Here is a 19,283-nt window from a genome sequence, read left to right on the forward strand (position 1 = left end):
GGGTCTCCAATATTCTTGGTGAGTGGCTTAAGCAGTGGGCTAAAGTTTATAGAGAAGCCTTCTCCTCTCCATGCCATTTGGTAGGGCTTGCTCTGAGAAAGCCTACCAGCTGCGCTATGCCACCTGTTGTGATAGCCATGTGTAGGTCCCCTGGATCCGGAAACATGTGTTGTGGTAGGTGTTGACCATCATGGCAGTGGAGATATGTCGACAGGTTTCGCATCTGTTGTTGTAGCAGGGGCTGGTGCCTCTTTGAGTTGGTGGCTCCTGGTCTGTGGGGAACTTGCTTCTGATAATGAGGTTGGAGAGGTTGCAGGTCAAAGCAAGGGGTTCGGAAAGATGTCATTCAGGATGTGGTCCCCAGTGAGTATGGGCTGTAATTATTTAATGATACTTAAATTCATAAATCTGCTACACAGCAAAAATCATGGGGCCTTAATAAAGACACTGGATTTATGGCTCATTCCAGCAATCTGTAACTCACTAACCCTCTTTGTCCTGTGACTGGAGAGGTGTTAACTGCCCACTTCACCTGGAATAGCCTCTTGCAACATGTGTTAATGCCTTATCTGTTCCACATTTGTATGTAGCTGTGACATGCCGAGTACCTGTCGCCAATCTGAAGAAGACCTTTGTGTAAACTCAGAAGCTTGTCTCTTTCACCAGCAGAAGCTGGACCAATAAAAGATATTACCTCGTCCACCTTGTCTCTTTAATATCCTGGGGGAAAACACAGCTACAAACATCGTATACCTCATGTAGACCCTCTGCACTGCAGGGAACTTCATCATGAATAAATCCCTTAAGTCCCCACTGACATCGGTGGAGTTCAGTTCAGGGTGGGCTGGACATGCTCTGCCCATCTCACAATGCAGCTCGTTTAGCTCACATTACCCCAGGCAGATCCAGGGTCCATCCAGAATGTGCCTGATGAGTCAGCGAATACCTGGCCCTGCAGTCATTACTTATGAACTAGCCCTTCTGCACACCTGGGGTCTCACTGTAGGTAATAAAACAGCTTGAATAATTCAGGGCTCCCACATGCGCTTTGGTTTGCTACATTACACCGCTTGATGAGCTCCCACTATATATATTTTATTGCGACTTCACAATAAATGTCAAGAAAAAAATTTGTGCTTGGTTGTAAAAGTCATAGTCTTACTCAGAGCTTTTCTCAGGGCTTCCTTGACCTCCTTGTTTCTCAGGCTGTAGTTGAGGGGATTGACCATGGGAGTCAGGATGGTGTAGAAGGCAGAGGACACTTTGTTCAGCTCTCGCAGTGCAGCAGTGTCTGGTAGCATGTAGACAACGAATAGAGTCCCATAGAAAATAGTCACCACAATGAGGTGAGAGGAGCAGGTGGAAAAAGCCTTTTGTCTCCCAGTGCTAGAAGAAATTCTCAGGACAGTGCTGATGATATACACGTAAGATGCCAGGGTTAATAGAAATGGGGGAAGAATGAATATAAAGGAGAGAGGGAAAATCAGAAGAACCATCAAGCTGGTGTCACTGCAGGACAGTTTTATCAATGTGGTGTAATCATAAAGGAAATGGTCAATTTCATTGGGGCCACAGAAAATCAATTGTGATAGCCAACATGCTGTGATTGTGCTGGCTACAGACCCAATGCAACTCCCCTACCTGTCCTTCCTGAACAGTTTATATCCATCCATGACAGTACTCTAGTCATCTGAGCTATCCCACCAAGTCTCTGTTATTCCTATCACATCATAATTCCTTGACTGTACCAGGACTTCCAGTTCTCACTGCTTGTTTCCCAGGCTTCTTGCATTTGTGTATAGGCACTTCAGATAACCCGCTGATCATCCTGCTTTCACAGTATGAGGCAGGAGTCCTCCCCTCTTGCGCATTCCTGCTCATCTTTCCTACTGGTATCCCACTTACCTCAGGGCTTTGGTCTTCTTCTCCCGGTGAACCTAATTTAAAGCTCTCATCACTAGGTTAGCCAGGCTGCTTGCGAAGATGCTCTTCTCTCTCTTCATTAGGTGAAGCCTGTCTCTGCCTAGCAGTCCTTTTTCTTGGAACATCATCCCATTCTTTGGTTAAAGAACCCAAAGCCTTCTTTCCGACACCACCTGCATAGACATTCTTTGACTTCCATGATTCAATGGTCTCTATCAGGGCCTTTTCCTTCCACAGGGAAGATGGAAGAGAGCACCACTTGCTCCTCAGACTCCTTTAGCCTTCTTCCCAGATCCATATAGTCTTCAGTGATCTACTCAAGGTCATTCTTGGTAGTATCATTGGTGCCCACATGGAGAAGCAGGAAGGGGTAGCGATCCGAGGGCTTGATGAGTCTCGGCAGTCTCTCCTTCACATCATTAATCCTAGCTCCTGGCAAGCAGCACATTTCTTGGTTTTCCGGTTGGGAAGGAAGCAAAGCCCAATGAAGTCAATGGAGAGACTTCCATTGAAGTCAGTGAGCTTTGGACCATGTCCAAATTCCTAAAGGGTGAAACTCATGACTGTTCAGAAGATCAATACAAGACCTGTGAACTACTTGACTCCCAGTTAAAGCCTCAAAATATGGCTGATGTTTTGTGTAGGCCTAATGCTGGCACTCTGGGAAGGGTAATATTTCACCCCAAATGATGCATTCCGAACCTATTGCTGAGAGCTTGGTGTAGAACACGTGGCTTACAAACAACTCTTTGATTATCACTGCACATGGGTCATGTTTAACTGACATGATGCAGATCAGTAGTGGGCGGAGCATGACTGAAGTGAACACTTGACCTGTTTTGTGAAGGGATAGAGGCTCCCAGTTCTTTTTGGTGACAATGTGAAAACTCTTGATGTTGAGTAGAGCTGGTGGGAAAATCAGGATTTTTCCTGTGAAAAATTTAATGGGAAATATCCCCATTAGAAAGATTCCTGTCTGGAAATTCTAATTTTCCTCAAAGAAATTTTGAAAACATATGGGAAAATATTATTTTTTTCATACTTTCTTACTGTTTCCAAACTATTTCCACCTAACACTGAATATTGTTAAGTGTTGAAAGCATTTTCATCAAAAGTGAAAGTATTGCTTTATCTCTGACAGTAATATTTTCAGCACTTAATTCTTATTTTCCAAATGGCAAAAGTTAGAGGCAGGTCAAATAGTAGAGCCTTTCTGTAGCCTGATTTGGAGAGGGTTAGTAGGGACTTATCCACTTAATTTAGTTGTATTTAATAATTAATTTTCTAATTAATTAGTAATGTTAGTAATAATTGATAGATATTAATAATATGGGTATGGCTCGCCAATGTGTGTGATCAGAAGATAAAAGTTCATCTTGAATCAGGCTTCACAGAATTTAATACAAGGAGATTGGGGTATAACAGGAAATTTAGACAGGGACAGAGTTTAGTCAAACAAGACCTTTTATTTAAAATCAATAAAACAAGAAGTAAATGTAAAATGTTAAAAGCAGTATGAGATTACAAAGTTACAAAATATCACAGTTCCTTAAGAGATATGATATGATATTACACAGTTCTAATGCACTTTGCAGCAATAGCACTCAGAAGATTTCACACCTTTGCTAGAGGAAGTTACCAAGAGACTGGCTATGATTTAAACCCTTCCTAGTATAGATGCTTTAGAGTAAAACAGAAATAAGTTCATACTCACAACTTTGAGAAGAATTAATACTACGACTTAGTATTGACAGCTTTCGTAGGAGAAAGAGGCTTCGAAGCAGGTTGAGACGACAAGGAAACAGAGAGATGTATCGCCTGTCTTAATGGTGGATTGTCAGACCTTTTATAGGGAGAAATCCTTCCTCCTATGCCCAAATTTGTCTTTCCCCATGGAAAGGTGAGGGTACCTGTTTTCATTGGCTGACCTTTTGTGTGCGTACTAATGACAGCTATATAGTAGCTTGCGGGTGTACGTGTTACATTTGTGGTCAAAAATAACCTCCTTTTTACCCTAACTAGGTGAAAGGTTAGCAGACATTCAAAAAGTCCCTGGACATTTGCGTAGGTTTGTCTCCTATTATTACTTTTCTGAGTAAGGGTCTTAAAGGTTGCTGTCAGCGTCACAAAGGAAATAGGCCAGGATGTCTGGCTTAGAAGTTTCTAGGTATCTTGCGTTACAGCTATTGCAAATTCCTATTAATCTATGCAGCCTACACACTTTATCAAAAAGACATTTTATACAGACCAACAGATTAATCCTCAGGGCTACACGCCCCCCTTTGACGGGGTGGTTTACATAAAGAAACCCCGTCACCTAGGACTTAACATCTGTGGGGCCCTTTTTAGTTTCATACCTGGGCAAATTTTGGTAGGTATCAGGAATGGGCACCATGTATATATATTCATCTTTATCCCCAGATGGTGCTCGTTTGTGCATTTGTTTAGATGATTGTCTGGGTGTCTGTCTAGGTCTCTGCCTAGGTTTTGGTTTGGGTTTGTTGCGTTTATACAGCATATAACCCAAAATAAGGAAATTAATTACAATCCCAATTCCTTGGATAATTATCCATACTTCTAATCCGAAATTTTCTCTGGAAGTTGTTGCAGGCTCATTCCCTTCATTCATTAATTGGGTAATAACTTGTTGGGCTTCATCCATATTATTAGTAATTTGAATGAGGTGAGTCTCCTTATGAGTCATTAAGGATTTTAGTTGCAACCCTAATGGTGGAATATAAGCCAGAAAAGTAGGTGTACTTTGAATAGTTAAATTCTGGTAATCAGGGTTAGACTGAATAATGGTAATGTTCTCAAAAATAGGAATAGGGGAAATAACTTGATTTCCTATTACCGTGGGTTGCTTTGGGGTAAAACAGAAATTTGGCTCTGTGACAGGACACTCCAAGGGACCATACTGGTACCTCTTTTGGTTGGTAACCACGCAAAATTGGTTCCTTCCAGCATAGGTCACCCTTTCCATTGGAGTCTTCCATGTGGTCAGCCTCACCAGGCATGACGATGATGAATTCTGTGCTTTCTCTCCCTGTAGTCCACACAAAACAGTGTCTATTTCAAACACATTACACCTACAGATATACTGGGGTCCTTTTTTAGAACAACAGGCCATCTGTGGTACCTTCCAAGTCTGAGTTGGAGTGTGATAGACTACCAGGGGAGGTGCATTAACGCGTTCCCTGTAGATGTTATCTTTGAGGTGACCTATAGAATGGATAGCAGCCAATTGCTTGTACACATCTCTGTCTGGGTCAAACACTGGTAACGAGACCGTGAATGAAACATACAAAGATCGTGCCATCATACAATCTTTTGTAAGAGAACAACTGTCTCGGTTGGGGTGAGGTGTCACAGATCCTATCTTTCTCATAGCACCCACTGACAAATGCTGGCATGCATCCAAACAAGTGGATCTTTCCTTTTCCAGCTTTTGAAAACATTTAGGACAATACCAACTCATTAGTTGTTCATTCTTAATTAAGTCAGGGACTTCTCCTAGTTTTAAGGATCGTAATGCATTAGTAATTGTACTTACAACATATTCCCCATATGCAGAACATATAATTTCTTTCCCCAAATGCTGATTTCTTTTCTGATCATTGTTTAAAGCAATTAACTGGTTAATTTTCTGTTGAGTTTCATTAAACAATTGGGTTATATCATGCATATTATAAACAGTAAATCGTTCTTCCTGTGCCAATCCCTTTATTCCCTGTAACATTGGATTGACTACTCGGTTAGCTTCCTCTTTTAACACATAATCTATATGCTTGCGGATTTTTCCAATATCCGCTTGGTTCCAAATTGACATTCCTGCACCAAATAGTCCTGTTAGGGATCCTAAACCTCCAAGGAGATTTAAGCTACGTTTTCTCCTAAGAGTTGGTGACTTAGGGACTTTATCATCCTTCAACAGAACAATATCCCGCACTCGTTGCTGATAGGCTACAATCCTATCCACAAGTCGTACTGAGAAAAAGGAAGCTACTTTAGTATGCTGACAATAGCTAAATTCTCCCAAGTACCAATTAGACAAATTTAGCACTACAGGAATATGCATAAATTGAACTTGATTAATTATTTTCCCCATCATGGGTGTTGTGGTAAGACCACTAACAGGTCCTGGGTTTAATACTGGACAATTTACATCATTTATTTTTGACTGATCAACATCATAGTCAATAACTGGGTCCTGAACTCTAAGTTCAAATGTCATATTCTGGACATATTTTTTGTTTCCTGTTTTGGTTTGAAAGGTAGCTATGATGAGCACCTCATATCGCCCTTGATCCTCATATTTAAGCTTATACAAGGTTAAACTTCCCCCTGTTATTTAATTATTACAGCTAGCTTTATTTTTCCAAGTTCCATAAGCTATACCATGTTTTAGGGAAGTTGAATTTATAAATGTCTTGCAACCACCACCCTTTGAATTGTTATCCAAGGGCCAATTTTTTTCCAACCACTAGAGGGTAGTGCAGTTACTTCCACTAATTGATATTCAAAAGTAACATCCTCCCCCCGAATTCCCTTAACCTGTTGAATCGGGTTGTTGACCAGTTCTGGATTAAGTATAATAGTCCGTTCCTTCTTTGTTGGTATGTTCTGTTGCTTGGGTCAGACAACGGAGTACGATCCGGTCGTCTGGTTTCCTGGGGTTGCAATAGTTCGGTTTCAGACTTAAGATTTTGGCATAGTCCTACCCTTAGAGCAACAATAAGGGTGTAATAAGTCAAAAATGTCAATGTCAATTTCATGGTTGCAAACTGCTGGGCTCCAGTTGTTGCGATTTCGTCTGATCACTTAAGTCCTGAGGAGGAAGTTGCTCCTGCAACCTGGACGATCGATACAGCTTTAACTGGTTAGCATGATAAATCTTGTCTCTATTATGCTTTCCTCCTGTTATTCTGATCTTATATACTGCTGAACTGATGATTTGGAAAGGTCCAGTCCATCGATTACACAACCCATGTTCTGGTGACTTATATGACAATAACATTACTTGATCTCCTACCTCCCAAGTATTCTCTCTCTGGTTTTTGTCAAAGTAAGCCTTTGCCTTACGTCTGGATTTTCCCAATTTAGCAGCTACCTGCAAGTGAATGTGATTTAAATGTTTTTGCAGATTTTGCAGGTAGGTATTCATTTTTATTCCCTCTAATTGAGTGCCACTAGCTTGCCAAATTAAATGTTCTGGTAATTTCATTGTTCGGCCTGTCATCACTTCAAAAGGTGTTTTATCAGTAGATGCAGCCGGTGTTGCCCTCAATGCCATTAAAATTAAAGGCATGAGGGTGTCCCAGTTACGTCCATTGGCATCAACCAGTTTCCTCAACATCACTTTTATAGTCCGATTGGTTCGTTCCACCATCCCAGATGACTGTGGTCTGTATGGGATGTGTAGTCTCTGCGGGACTCCCATCAATTTAAGACAATCCCTAAAGAACTGTCCTGTGAAATGTGATCCCTGGTCTGACTCTACCTTTGCAGGGATCCCCCAGCGAGAGAAGACTTGTTCTACCAAGACCTTGGCAGTGGCTTTTGCAGTATTGGCTTTAAGAGGAAATGCCTCTATCCACTTTGAGAAAGGATCGATAATCACCAATAGATATTGGTTACCTCTTTGGGTCCTTGGCAAAGGACCTACAAAGTCAATCTGCAAAGCCATCCACGGACCTTCATACACCTGGGATCTTAGTGGCGCATTTCTTTTGGATGGAGTAGGATTAGCTTGGGCACATGCCAGACAATTTTCACAATATTGTTGCACATCCATCCTAAGAAGTGGCCACCACCCTACAGATGCAAGACGTTGGACAGTTTTGTCCACTCCCTGATGTTCTCCTGTAGGAGTGTCATGGACCATGTACATCATTTCCCTCCGTAGGTGAGCTGGAACTACCCACACAGGGAAAGGACCTCCTGTATACATGAGAACTCCATTTACGACTTGTAACTGCTGTTCATGTCGTTTGTACAAAGGGTCTATTGTTAGTGATCCCTCTTTGCCTATTTTGGAAAGCTTTAGAATTACTTTTATTATGTCCTTATTTAATTTTTGCATATCTTTTAGATCTGGTATTTTGGGTTGTACCAATTTAGTTGGTGTGACCTGGTTTAGGCATCTGTAGTCTATTGTGAGATGCCACGAACCATCCAGTTTCTTCACAGGCCAAATAGGTGAATTTGCAGTGGAAGTACATTTTCGTAGTACTCCCTGTGTCAGCAAGGACTTAATAGTCTTTTCTATGTATGGATTTGCTTGTTCTGGGTAAGGATACTGTTTTTGGGCTGAAATTTCTCCTCCTTCCACAACAATAGTGATGGCCATGCATCCACAGTCATGTTTGTGTTTAGCAAAGGCATCTGCATGTTTGTACAGTAATGCCTGTAACTCAGGTTGGTCTGCATGTTTAGCCACTATTACGTTCAAATCATACCCTTCAGGTTCAAAGTCCTCCACTGGAGATACCATACCACACTCAGGTATGACTACTGGAGAGTCATCCTTTTCCTGTTCTACTGAAAGACACAATAATTGGTTACACAAATCAAGAACACATCCCTGTTTGTATAAGAAATCAGTTCCCAATAAGGAATTATTTGGGTCTGCTAACTTCATTAATGCAAAAGTATGATTCTTTCTTAGGTGACCTATTTGTACTTCAAGGGGTGTAGAAAGTGTGGTAGTAACCTGATTACTTGCAAAGGTTGCAAGTGTCTTGGTACATCCTGATGATAGAGGAGAGGATCTAGGATCCTCGACATGGAGAATACTGATTGCTGCTCCAGTATCTATAATGAGATTCCTGTCTAGTCCCTCTATCACTGCAGATATTGTGGGTCTTCCACTTGTATCTCTGCCTAAAGGGGTTATGACTACACTCGGGGTTGTTTGTAGTCATGCAGCATATGCTGTCAGATAATCTAAGGGTTCCTCCTCTATCTCCTCAGAGGCAGCCAATTCTGGAGGAGTGGCTGTCCACTGGGGAAAAGGGGATGGATCAACGGAGGCCACTGGACGGTTCAAGGTTGCTGAGCCTTGGCCTTCCATCATCATCAGCTCATTCACACGGGCATGAAATTCTCGGATAGCCCGTCGTTGAGCTTCAAGCGTCTGTTGCACTGTTTTAAACATTTTCACAACTGAGTCCTCAGTTTTGTGCAAAGGCGGTGATTTAGGTCTCTGCAGACGTGAACTGTTCTGTGCAGCATCTGAAAAGAAAGGAACACGATCCCGGGCTCCTGCATAGGATCCAAACGCATAACCCTGTCGAGGGGCCTGGCCACTCGAAGGTCCAGGGTTATTACGTGGGTTAGGGCCATTTTGCCAACGTTGATACTTAGGGAATTTAGGAACTCCTCGTCCTAATCCTGGCTGAGGTTGAGGTCCCTCAATCCTCACCGTAGGATTAGTTTGTGGTTCCTGAAGTACTGCAACCGGGGCTCCACACCAACCTAATTTAGAGCCTCCCTGTGCATATGCTTTAGCCAATAAGGCTAATGTTCTTTTTAAAGAAATATCATCAGTGATATGCATATTAACCATTTCTCTTAACTGAGGAAGGGAATTATTAACTAGCAAACTGATGTATGGCAGTTCATCTGTTTCTTCTTTGATATGACTCTGCCAAGCTGCACTTAACCGCAAATGAAACTGATGTGGAGTTTCATTAGGTTTCTGCTTTAAGTTAGACAGAATTGCTACTCCAGCTTGCCCTGGGTGCTGATTATGTTCCAATAGGGCTACTGTCTCTTCAAAAGTTTTCTCTCCTACTCTAAACTTAAGTGGCAAAGTACTCCACAATGCTCGATTCACTGTGAGCTGTAAGATTTTAACCCAATCTTCTCTTGGTAAGCCAAACACTTTTGCTGTCTCCTGCACACGTTGTGCATGCATAGCAACTGAAGAATCCTCCATCATTCCTACTTGCTTAGCTACCAGGTCTAAGGTTTTAATATCTGTGACAACTGCTACAGGACAATCAGAATTGGAACCTGCAGCTCCTTCTTCTGGATCTGAATCTGAGCTTTCATCTGAGCTTTCATCTGAGCTTAAATCTACAATTTCTATTCCTTGCCTCCTTCTACATGGATTCACATTTTCCTCATCTGAACCATCAAAACTTTCCACTGGAGATAATCCTGGGTATCTAGGATAATTTTCCATGAAATGTCTATGGCTTACATTCAAAGTGTCTCCACACTGACGCAGGACATCCCTTAGTCCACTGAAATCTGGTGTAGTAGGGCGTTCTACCGATGCACTAGGTGATACCAACATATACCACGGGGTGTAGAGGACCCACGAAATTCCTGGGGTCTAGGCAATATTGATTGCCCGTATGCCAATAAATGTCCACCCAAAGGGACTGGATTTTCTACTCTATATGGTGCTAATGTAACATTGGGTGGAGGAGCAGGAATTCTATTCCCTGCTTGTTGTTGTAGCTCTCTTTGTAACTTAGAGATCACTACATCACATGCATTAGCTACAAGTGTTACCTGTGATACGGCCTCTTCTAATCCTTGAACAATGACCGATTCTAAAGGCACTGCTTCTTCACTCACAGAAGCTGTCTCTACAGAAGTAGAGATCTTTTCCTCTTTCTCTGCTTCTCTGTTTGTGTCACTAACTGCTTTACTGACTGTGACACTTGTTTCCGCCTCCTGAACTGTTACTTCAGAACATTCGTCTGCTATTGGCAGACTGTCAGTTTTCTCTGCACTGCCAATTTCCTCTGACTCCACAGATTCAACCTGCAACTTCACTTCTGAAGGTACTGTGTCTGCTTGAGCTAATTCTCTTGTTTTACTTCTAGTCACTGATCCAATAGGATTTTTTACCTCTGTTGGTTCCACCATACCAATAGGGATGGGAATCAATTCTTCAACCTCCTCTGCTCTATTTTCTTCCTTTTCTAGTTTTTTAATCTTTTCCAACAGCCGACCACGGTCTACTCTATAGGCTACCAACATCTGCTGAACTTCCCTGAGTAACTTCATCTTTTTATCCAATTTCTTTCCCAATGAACTACAAGCTACAAGCAAGCATTCAACAGCTATTCCCTTCACCACCTTAGCTCTTTTCTTTTTCTGCTCTGTTTTAAGAGAAAGATTTCAAAGTTTACTGAAATTAACTATTTACTTGCGTTTCAAAGGGTCCAGGAATATCTGGATACCTGAAATTCCTGTCACACACTCCTTAAATCTCCTCCTGGCTGGCTCGCCAGTCTGTAGCCTGATTTGGAGAGGGTTAGTAGGGACAGTGGAACTTATCCACTTAATTTAGTTGTATTTAATAATTAATTTTCTAATTAATTAGTAATGTTAGTAATAATTGATAGATATTAATAATATGGGTATGGCTCGCCAATGTGTGTGATCAGAAGATAAAAGTTCATCTTGAATCAGGCTTCACAGAATTTAATACAAGGAGATTGGGGTATAACAGGAAATTTAGACAGGGACAGAGTTTAGTCAAACAAGACCTTTTATTTAAAATCAATAAAACAAGAAGTAAATGTAAAATGTTAAAAGCAGTATGAGATTACAAAGTTACAAAATATCACAGTTCCTTAAGAGATATGATATGATATTACACAGTTCTAATGCACTTTGCAGCAATAGCACTCAGAAGATTTCACACCTTTGCTAGAGGAAGTTACCAAGAGACTGGCTATGATTTAAACCCTTCCTAGTATAGATGCTTTAGAGTAAAACAGAAATAAGTTCATACTCACAACTTTGAGAAGAATTAATACTACGACTTAGTATTGACAGCTTTCGTAGGAGAAAGAGGCTTTGAAGCAGGTTGAGACGACAAGAAAACAGAGAGATGTATCGCCTGTCTTAATGGTGGATTGTCAGACCTTTTATAGGGAGAAATCCTTCCTCCTATGCCCAAATTTGTCTTTCCCCCATGGAAAGGTGAGGGTACCTGTTTTCATTGGCTGACCTTTTGTGTGCATACTAATGACAGCTATATAGTAGCTTGCGGGTGTACGTGTTACATTTGTGGTAAAAAATAACCTCCTTTTTACCCTAACTAGGTGAAAGGTTAGCAGACATTCAAAAAGTCCCTGGACATTTGCGTAGGTTTGTCTCCTATTATTACTTTTCTGAGTAAGGGTCTTAAAGGTTGCTGTCAGTGTCACAAAGGAAATAGGCCAGGATGTCTGGCTTAGAAGTTTCTAGGTATCTTGCGTTACAGCTATTGCAAATTCCTATTAATCTATGCAGCCTACACACTTTATCAAAAAGACATTTTATACAGACCAACAGATTAATTCTCAGGGCTATATTTCCCCCGCCCCCCACCTTTTTATCCTTTTCCAAATGTTGCCATTTGGAAAATATCATGCTGAGGGGAGACTCCTGGGATGGGAGTTTCCCAGGACACCAAGGGAGCTGGGTGCCCAATGGACACCGTGAGATGTGTGCCATTCACTAGGTGACATTGAGACTGGGGTCTATCTATATATATATGGCTGGCTTGTAATTTTACATATTGCATGTTTTTAAACTACCATGGTGATTAAAACAAAATAAAATATTATTATATAAATTTAAAATTAAAAAAACAACAACAGTAACAACAATAAAATAATCAATCATATAAAATCAGAGTAGTTAGCACAACATGATTTTGGGGCAAAACATTTTTTTCTTTATTTGTATGTTAAATCCCCATGCAACCATCTGTGGTGTTCTAGAAAAGCTAAATAAGAATCATTTGCTGTTTGATCTTCCTGATTACAAAATTGGGAAAATGATAACTATCTATCCAGGTGAAGATTAACACTTTGATATTCTGGCTGAACTTTCAACATACAAGCCATGATTCAGCACTCTGCTTTATGTCAGCACAACAGCTTTGATTTCAGAAATTTCAATGTGTAACACACGAATAACTGGCGTAACACACGAATATTTCAGGGCCATTCTTTAAAGGACTCAATCAATAGGTCTGGTAGCAACAGACCAGGTGAAAATGATCTAAAATTCATAGAATATGAGTGGCTTCCTGCTTCAATGAATAAAGAAGACTCCAGTGATCTCTGGTTACCCAGACTCAGATCCACAAAGGGACTTAGGCACCTGAAGACTAGATTTAGGCAGTTTCAGGCACCACAGCAATCCACAAACACTTGCTTTGCTGCCACTTAACTCTGTAAGCACCTAAACTTACTTCTGGCCAGATTCTTAAAAATATTTAGGTGCCTAGTGGGATTTAAGCACCTAACACGCATTGAAATCCCTACCTTTAAAAATACCTTTAAAAATCTCACCCTAGGCACCTAACTGTGCACTGTAAACATTCCAAAAGTGTCTTACTTTGTGCCTCTGAGCATGTGCCTCTGGGCATGCGTCTTTGGAAGCCCCAGCATGATCCACAAACCTGTGAAGATGAGTGTTGCCCAGCTTATCTCACCTGCAAAACCTTATCCAGTAGGCAGGCTCTGAGCACACATAACTCTACACAAAATGTCCAGAGAGACACAAGGGTTCTGGAATAGGGGGGACCAGGGGACCCATCATTTTTTACCGGAGTTAAGGGCAAGTGAGAAGGGGGAGGGGCAGAGAAGAATGAGCAATGTGCAGGGCCTTCGGGGGAAGAAGTTGTGTGGGAGTGGGGCGTCGGGGGAAGGTGCGGCATGAGGGAGGGGCCTCGAGGGTAGGGGTGGTGTGGAGGCAGGGCCTTGGGGAAAGAGGCGATGTGGGGCCGTGGCCTCAGAGGAAGTGGCAGTGTGGGGGTGGGGACTCGGAGAAGAGGTGGTGGCGGGGCGGGGCCTCAGAAAAGAGGCAGTGTGGGTGTTTGGCCTTGGGCAGAAGGGGCAGGGCCATTGTTCCGGCAATGGTAGCCCCCCAACTTCTAGGGAGCTTCTGGTGGTCTTTTAGGGACATGGGAGGAAAAGGAAGCAACAGCAGCATCTTCCCTTATAAAATTTAGCCCAGTGGTTAGGGCACCCACCTGGGCTCTTGGAGACCCCAGGTCAATTCCCTCCTCTGGTTGATCAGGAGAAGGAATTTGAACAGGGATCTTCCATCTCTCACATGACTGACCTGACCACTGGGATACAGAGTCACTTTTGCTCACTATGGGCTCAATGCATATTTAATTGTTTATACACAGGGAAACAGCTTCAATAGGAGAGACTGGAAGAGCACCATATTAAGATATCCTTTAGTTAGGCTTGGGAGAATTCAATTATTATTTTTTATAATGTCAACGTATAATAGCAGCGTGTACTTTTAAGCATTTTTTTTCTATTTTTATCAATTTTCATTTTCACAGTTGTGTAAAAGTATGAGTTTTAAGGATTGTTTTTTTCTGATTTTTATTGATTTTAACAATCACAGCAGTGGGAAATTGTCAGGGTGAGTCACACAACAGAGTTGGTCAGACAATAATTATTTAATGACAGGAGATGATGATTTTTAAAAGTTAAAGCCTTACAACCGTTACAACACACACTGACAATATCATGTGTCAAAATACCACAAGGCAAATATACGTAAATCAAACTTTAATAAATTCTCAAGCAGCATTTTTCTTACTTTGCCTATCTGTAAATTTCTATTTTTATTAATGGAAATATTTTTTTCATTATTTTGTGTGTGTGCGGTAAAATTGATGTGTACGGGTAATTTACATATAAAAATCTAATCCTCCAATCTTTTGCACTGGGCTTAGATCATGTATCTAAAATTTAGAAAAGTTAATAATTGGAGATATACCAATCTGTTAGAACTGGAAGGAACCTTGAAAGGTCATTGTGTCCAGCCTCCTGCCTTCACTAGCAGGACCAATTTTTGCCCCAGATCTCTAAGTTGTCTCCTAAAGGATTGAATTTACAACCCTAGGTTTAGCATACCAATGCTCAAACCACTGAGCTATCCCTCCCCCCACTCCAATGCCCAAAATTAAACTGGGGGTCTCCAATATTCTTGGTGAGTGGCTTAAGCAGTGGGCTAAAGTTTATAAGAGAAGCCTTCTCCTCTCCCTGCCATTTGGTAGAGCTTGCTCTGAGAAAGCCTACCAGCTGCGCTATGCCACATGTTGTGATAGCCATGTGTAGGTCCCATGGATCCGGAAACATGTGTTGTGGTAGGTGTTGACCATCATGGCAATGGAGATATGTCGACAGGTTTCGCATCTGTTGTTATAGCAGGGGCTGGTGCCTCTTTGAGTTGGTGGCTCCTGGTCTGTGGGGAACTTGCTTCTGATAATGAGGTTGGAGAGGTTGCAGGTCAAAGGAAGGGGTACGGAAAGATGTCATTCAGGATGTGGTCCCCAGTGAGTATGGGTTGTAATTGTTTAATGATACTTAAATTCATAAATCTGCTACACAGCAAAAATCATGGGGCCTTAATAAAGACACTGGATTTATGGCTCATTCCAGCAATCTGTAACTCACTAACCCTCTTTGTCCTGTGACTGGAGAGGTGTTAACTGCCCACTTCACCTGGAATAGCCTCTTGCAACATGTGTTAATGCCTTATCTGTTCCACATTTGTATGTAGCTGTGACATGCCGAGTACCTGTCGCCAATCTGAAGAAGACCTTTGTGTAAACTCAGAAGCTTGTCTCTTTCACCAGCAGAAGCTGGACCAATAAAAGATATTACCTCGTCCACCTTGTCTCTTTAATATCCTGGGGGAAAACACAGCTACAAACATCGTATACCTCATGTAGACCCTCTGCACTGCAGGGAACTTCATCATGAATAAATCCCTTAAGTCCCCACTGACATTGGTGGAGTTCAGTTAAGGGTGGGCTGGACATGCTCTGTCCATCTCACAGTGCAGCTCATTTAGCTTACGTTACCCCAGGCAGATCCAGGATCCATCCAGAATGTGCCTGATGAGTCAGCGAATACCTGGGCCTGCAGTCATTACTTATAAACTAGCCCTTCTGCACACCTGGGGTTTCACTATAGGTAATAAAACAGCTCGAATAATTCAGGGCTCCCACATGCGCTTTGGTTTGCTACATTACACCGCTTGATGAGCTCCCACTATATATATTTTATTGCGACTTCACAATAAATGTCAAGAAAAAAATTTGTGATTGGTTGTAAAAGTCATAGTCTTACTCAGAGCTTTTCTCAGGGCCTCCTTGACCTCCTTGTTTCTCAGGCTGTAGATGAGGGGATTGACCATGGGAGTCAGGATGGTGTAGAAGGCAGAGGACACTTTGTTCAGGTCTCGCAGTCCAGCAGTGTCTGGGAGCATGTAGACAACGAATAGAGTCCCATAGAAAATTGTCACCACGATGAGGTGAGAGGAGCAGGTGGAAAAAACCTTTTGTCTCCCAGTGCTAGAAGAAATTCTCAGGACAGTGCTGATGATATACACGTAAGATGCCAGGGTTAATAGAAATGGGGGAAGAATGAATATAAAGGAGAGAGGGAAAATCATAAGAACCATCAAGCTGGTGTCACTGCAGGACAGTTTTATCAATGTGGTGTAATCACAAAGGAAATGGTCAATTTCATTGGGGCCACAGAAAATCAATTGTGATAGCCAACATGCTGTGATTGTGCTGGGTACAGACCCAGTTAGCCAACACCCGACTGCTAACTGGAAGGAAAATCTACTATTCATGTGGGCTGCATATTGAAGTGGTTTGCATATAGCTAAATACCGATCATAAGACATCACTGATAAGAGACAACATTCTGTAGCTAACAGAGAACCAAATATATAAAATTGTACGAGGCAGCCACCAACAGAAATGGATCTGTCCCCAGTCAGGAGACTGGCCAGCATCCTGGGCAGGAAGGTGGACGTATAGCAGGTCTCCAAGCAGGACAAGTTCCCCAGGAAGAAGTACATGGGGGTGTGAAGGTGCTGATCAGCCACAACTAGTGCAACAATGAGGATGTTCCCAGCCACAGTCACAATGTAGATTACTAGAAACAGTGGGAAGAGAAGAATTTTCAGTTCATGGATATTCCCAAAGCCCAAGAGGATAAATCCTGCGATGGAGGTTTGATTTCTCTCTTTTGTGTCTGCCATGGGTTCTATCAAGAAAAATAATTTTAAAAAGTAGTAATAATAGCCTGTGAAATATGACATGAAACAGATACCTTTGGGGGGAGGGATTACTTTGTTTTTGTTGATGTTTAAATCTGGTTAGAGAGGGAGGGACAGGTTGTCTTGGATTTCTGCTCTTGAACCTTTGCCCTGCAGATATCATCAATGTCCCTGTACATGCTTTAACCTCGAACCCTTTTGCGGGGTTGCTACCTCAGTTATCCCCAGTAACACTGTGCACTTCAACATTGTGCAGTGTAATGGGCAAGACTGGGAGTCAGGAGATCTGGGCTTCAATCCTGATCCAGTGTGACCTCGAGAAAATCATATCATTCTGTGCCTTACTTTCTCCAGTTGTAAAAGATCAGAATAATATTTTATGCACTTTATAAAATGGCTTGCCATCTGCTGAGAAACATAGTTACTGAACGTCTTCATGGTGCTATGAGACCACTCATAGTTTTCTGCACACACTAACAAGTGAAGCCAGAATCATCTGTTGTGGTGTATGTTAGACCCAGGAGGTAATTGTTCTGCTCTACTCATCACCAAGAAGGCCACAGCTGGAGGACTATGTTCAGTTTTGGCCATCACACAATAAGAAATACATGGACAAATTGGGGAGAATCTAGAAGTGAGCAACAAAATGATAAAAGGTTTAGAAAACCTGACCTATGAGGAAAGGTTGAAAAAATTGGGCATGTTTAGTCTAGAAAAGAGAGAACTGAGGGGGAACCTGATGAGTCTTCAAACATGTAAAAGGTTGTTATAAAGAGGACAGTGATCAATTGTTCTTTATGTCCACCAAGGGTCGCATAAGAAGGAATCAGCTTTATCTGCTGCAAGGGAGATTTAGTTTAGACAGTAGAAAAGCTTTCTAACTCTAAGGATAGGGAAGCCTCAGAACAGGTTACAAGGCAGTTTTTGGAATCCCCATTATTTTACTTTTTAAAAAGCAGCTGAGACAAACACCTGTCAGAGATGGTCTAGATGGTCAGCCCAGGAGGATGGACTAGGTGACCTCTCAAGATCCTTTCCAGCTCTTCGGTTCTATGATTTATTATTCTACCTCCTTGTCACACACGTATCTGAATTTTTTTTTGATGCTTTAGTTAGTGATGAATTTGTTTGTGAATTTTGTGATACGCAGTACAATAATGGTTGTTTGATTGTTATTCTATGTCTTTGTTTAGGGAGTTTTAACAGGATTACAAATACTAGCCATGCAAATATCAGACACAATGTAATATTCATTTTAATACCTGCCTATTTTTTCTTCCTATCTGCTAGACGTTGCATTTTTTGCAGCCATATTGATCTGCTAACTCGTGTGTTTTAGGGTTGCTTTTATCTTCCGTAAAGTAGAAATCACTCTGATGGCAAATTAATGAAGTTAGATAGATTAGATAGATAGATAGATAGATAGTTGAAGAGGAAACAGAGACACTGCCAGATAGACAGGCAGTAATAAAGCTAGATTGTGGAGGGAAGGATAGATAGCGACAGATTGGCAGACAGACAGTTAGCTAGCTAGATACCTCATTTAAGATTTCCTGTTCTAAGATTGTTCCTCCTACTGAATATGTGTTACACTTGTTTTTACCAGATGCATTAACTATGTTAACTTCAGAATAAGTTTATTTTCTCATCCCCCTCAGTTCTCTTTTCTCTAGACTAAACATGCCCAATTTTTTCAACCTTTCCTCATAGGTCAGGTTTTCTAAACCTTTTATCATTTTGTTGCTCACTTCTAGATTCTCCCCAATTTGTCCATGTATTTCTTATTGTGTGATGGCCAAAACTGAACATAGTCCTCCAGCTGAGGCCTTCTTGGTGATGAGTGGAGCAGAACAATTACCTCCTGGGTCTAACATACACCACAACAGATGATTCTGGCTTTGCTTGTTAGTGTGTGCAGAAAACTGTGAGTGGTCTCATAGCACCATGAAGACGTTCAGTAACTATGTTTCTCACTGCATCTGACGAAGTGGCTATTCACCCACGAAAGCTCATGCTCCCAAACGTCTGTTAGTCTATAAGGTGCCAGAAGACTCTTTGCTGCTTTTACAGATCCAGACTAACATGGCTACCCCTCTGATACTTTATTTTCTCAGTTTCTACCTTCTCTCCCTCCGTCTGGGGTCTCACTGCCGCTGGGCTTTAACCAGCATTGATCCTGGAGGCTGGCTTTTATGCAGTGAATGACTGGGGAGAAACAAATTCTCATAAATCGCCACAAATTCCTGCCATCTAGCTCTGGCTAGGGCTGACTCTGAGTAAACCCAGGGTGTTCGACATAC

General features: G+C 41.7%; 1 pseudogene; it reads left to right on the forward strand.

Annotated features, from left to right (window-relative positions):
- The window catches only part of LOC123346715, a 25,232-nt pseudogene extending 9,038 nt beyond the window's left edge, over positions 1 to 16,194 (forward strand).
- The last annotated feature ends 3,089 nt before the right edge of the window (positions 16,195 to 19,283 follow it).

The sequence above is a fragment of the Mauremys mutica genome, chromosome 12 (genome assembly GCF_020497125.1).
Source record: "Mauremys mutica isolate MM-2020 ecotype Southern chromosome 12, ASM2049712v1, whole genome shotgun sequence".
NCBI lineage: Eukaryota > Metazoa > Chordata > Testudines > Geoemydidae > Mauremys > Mauremys mutica.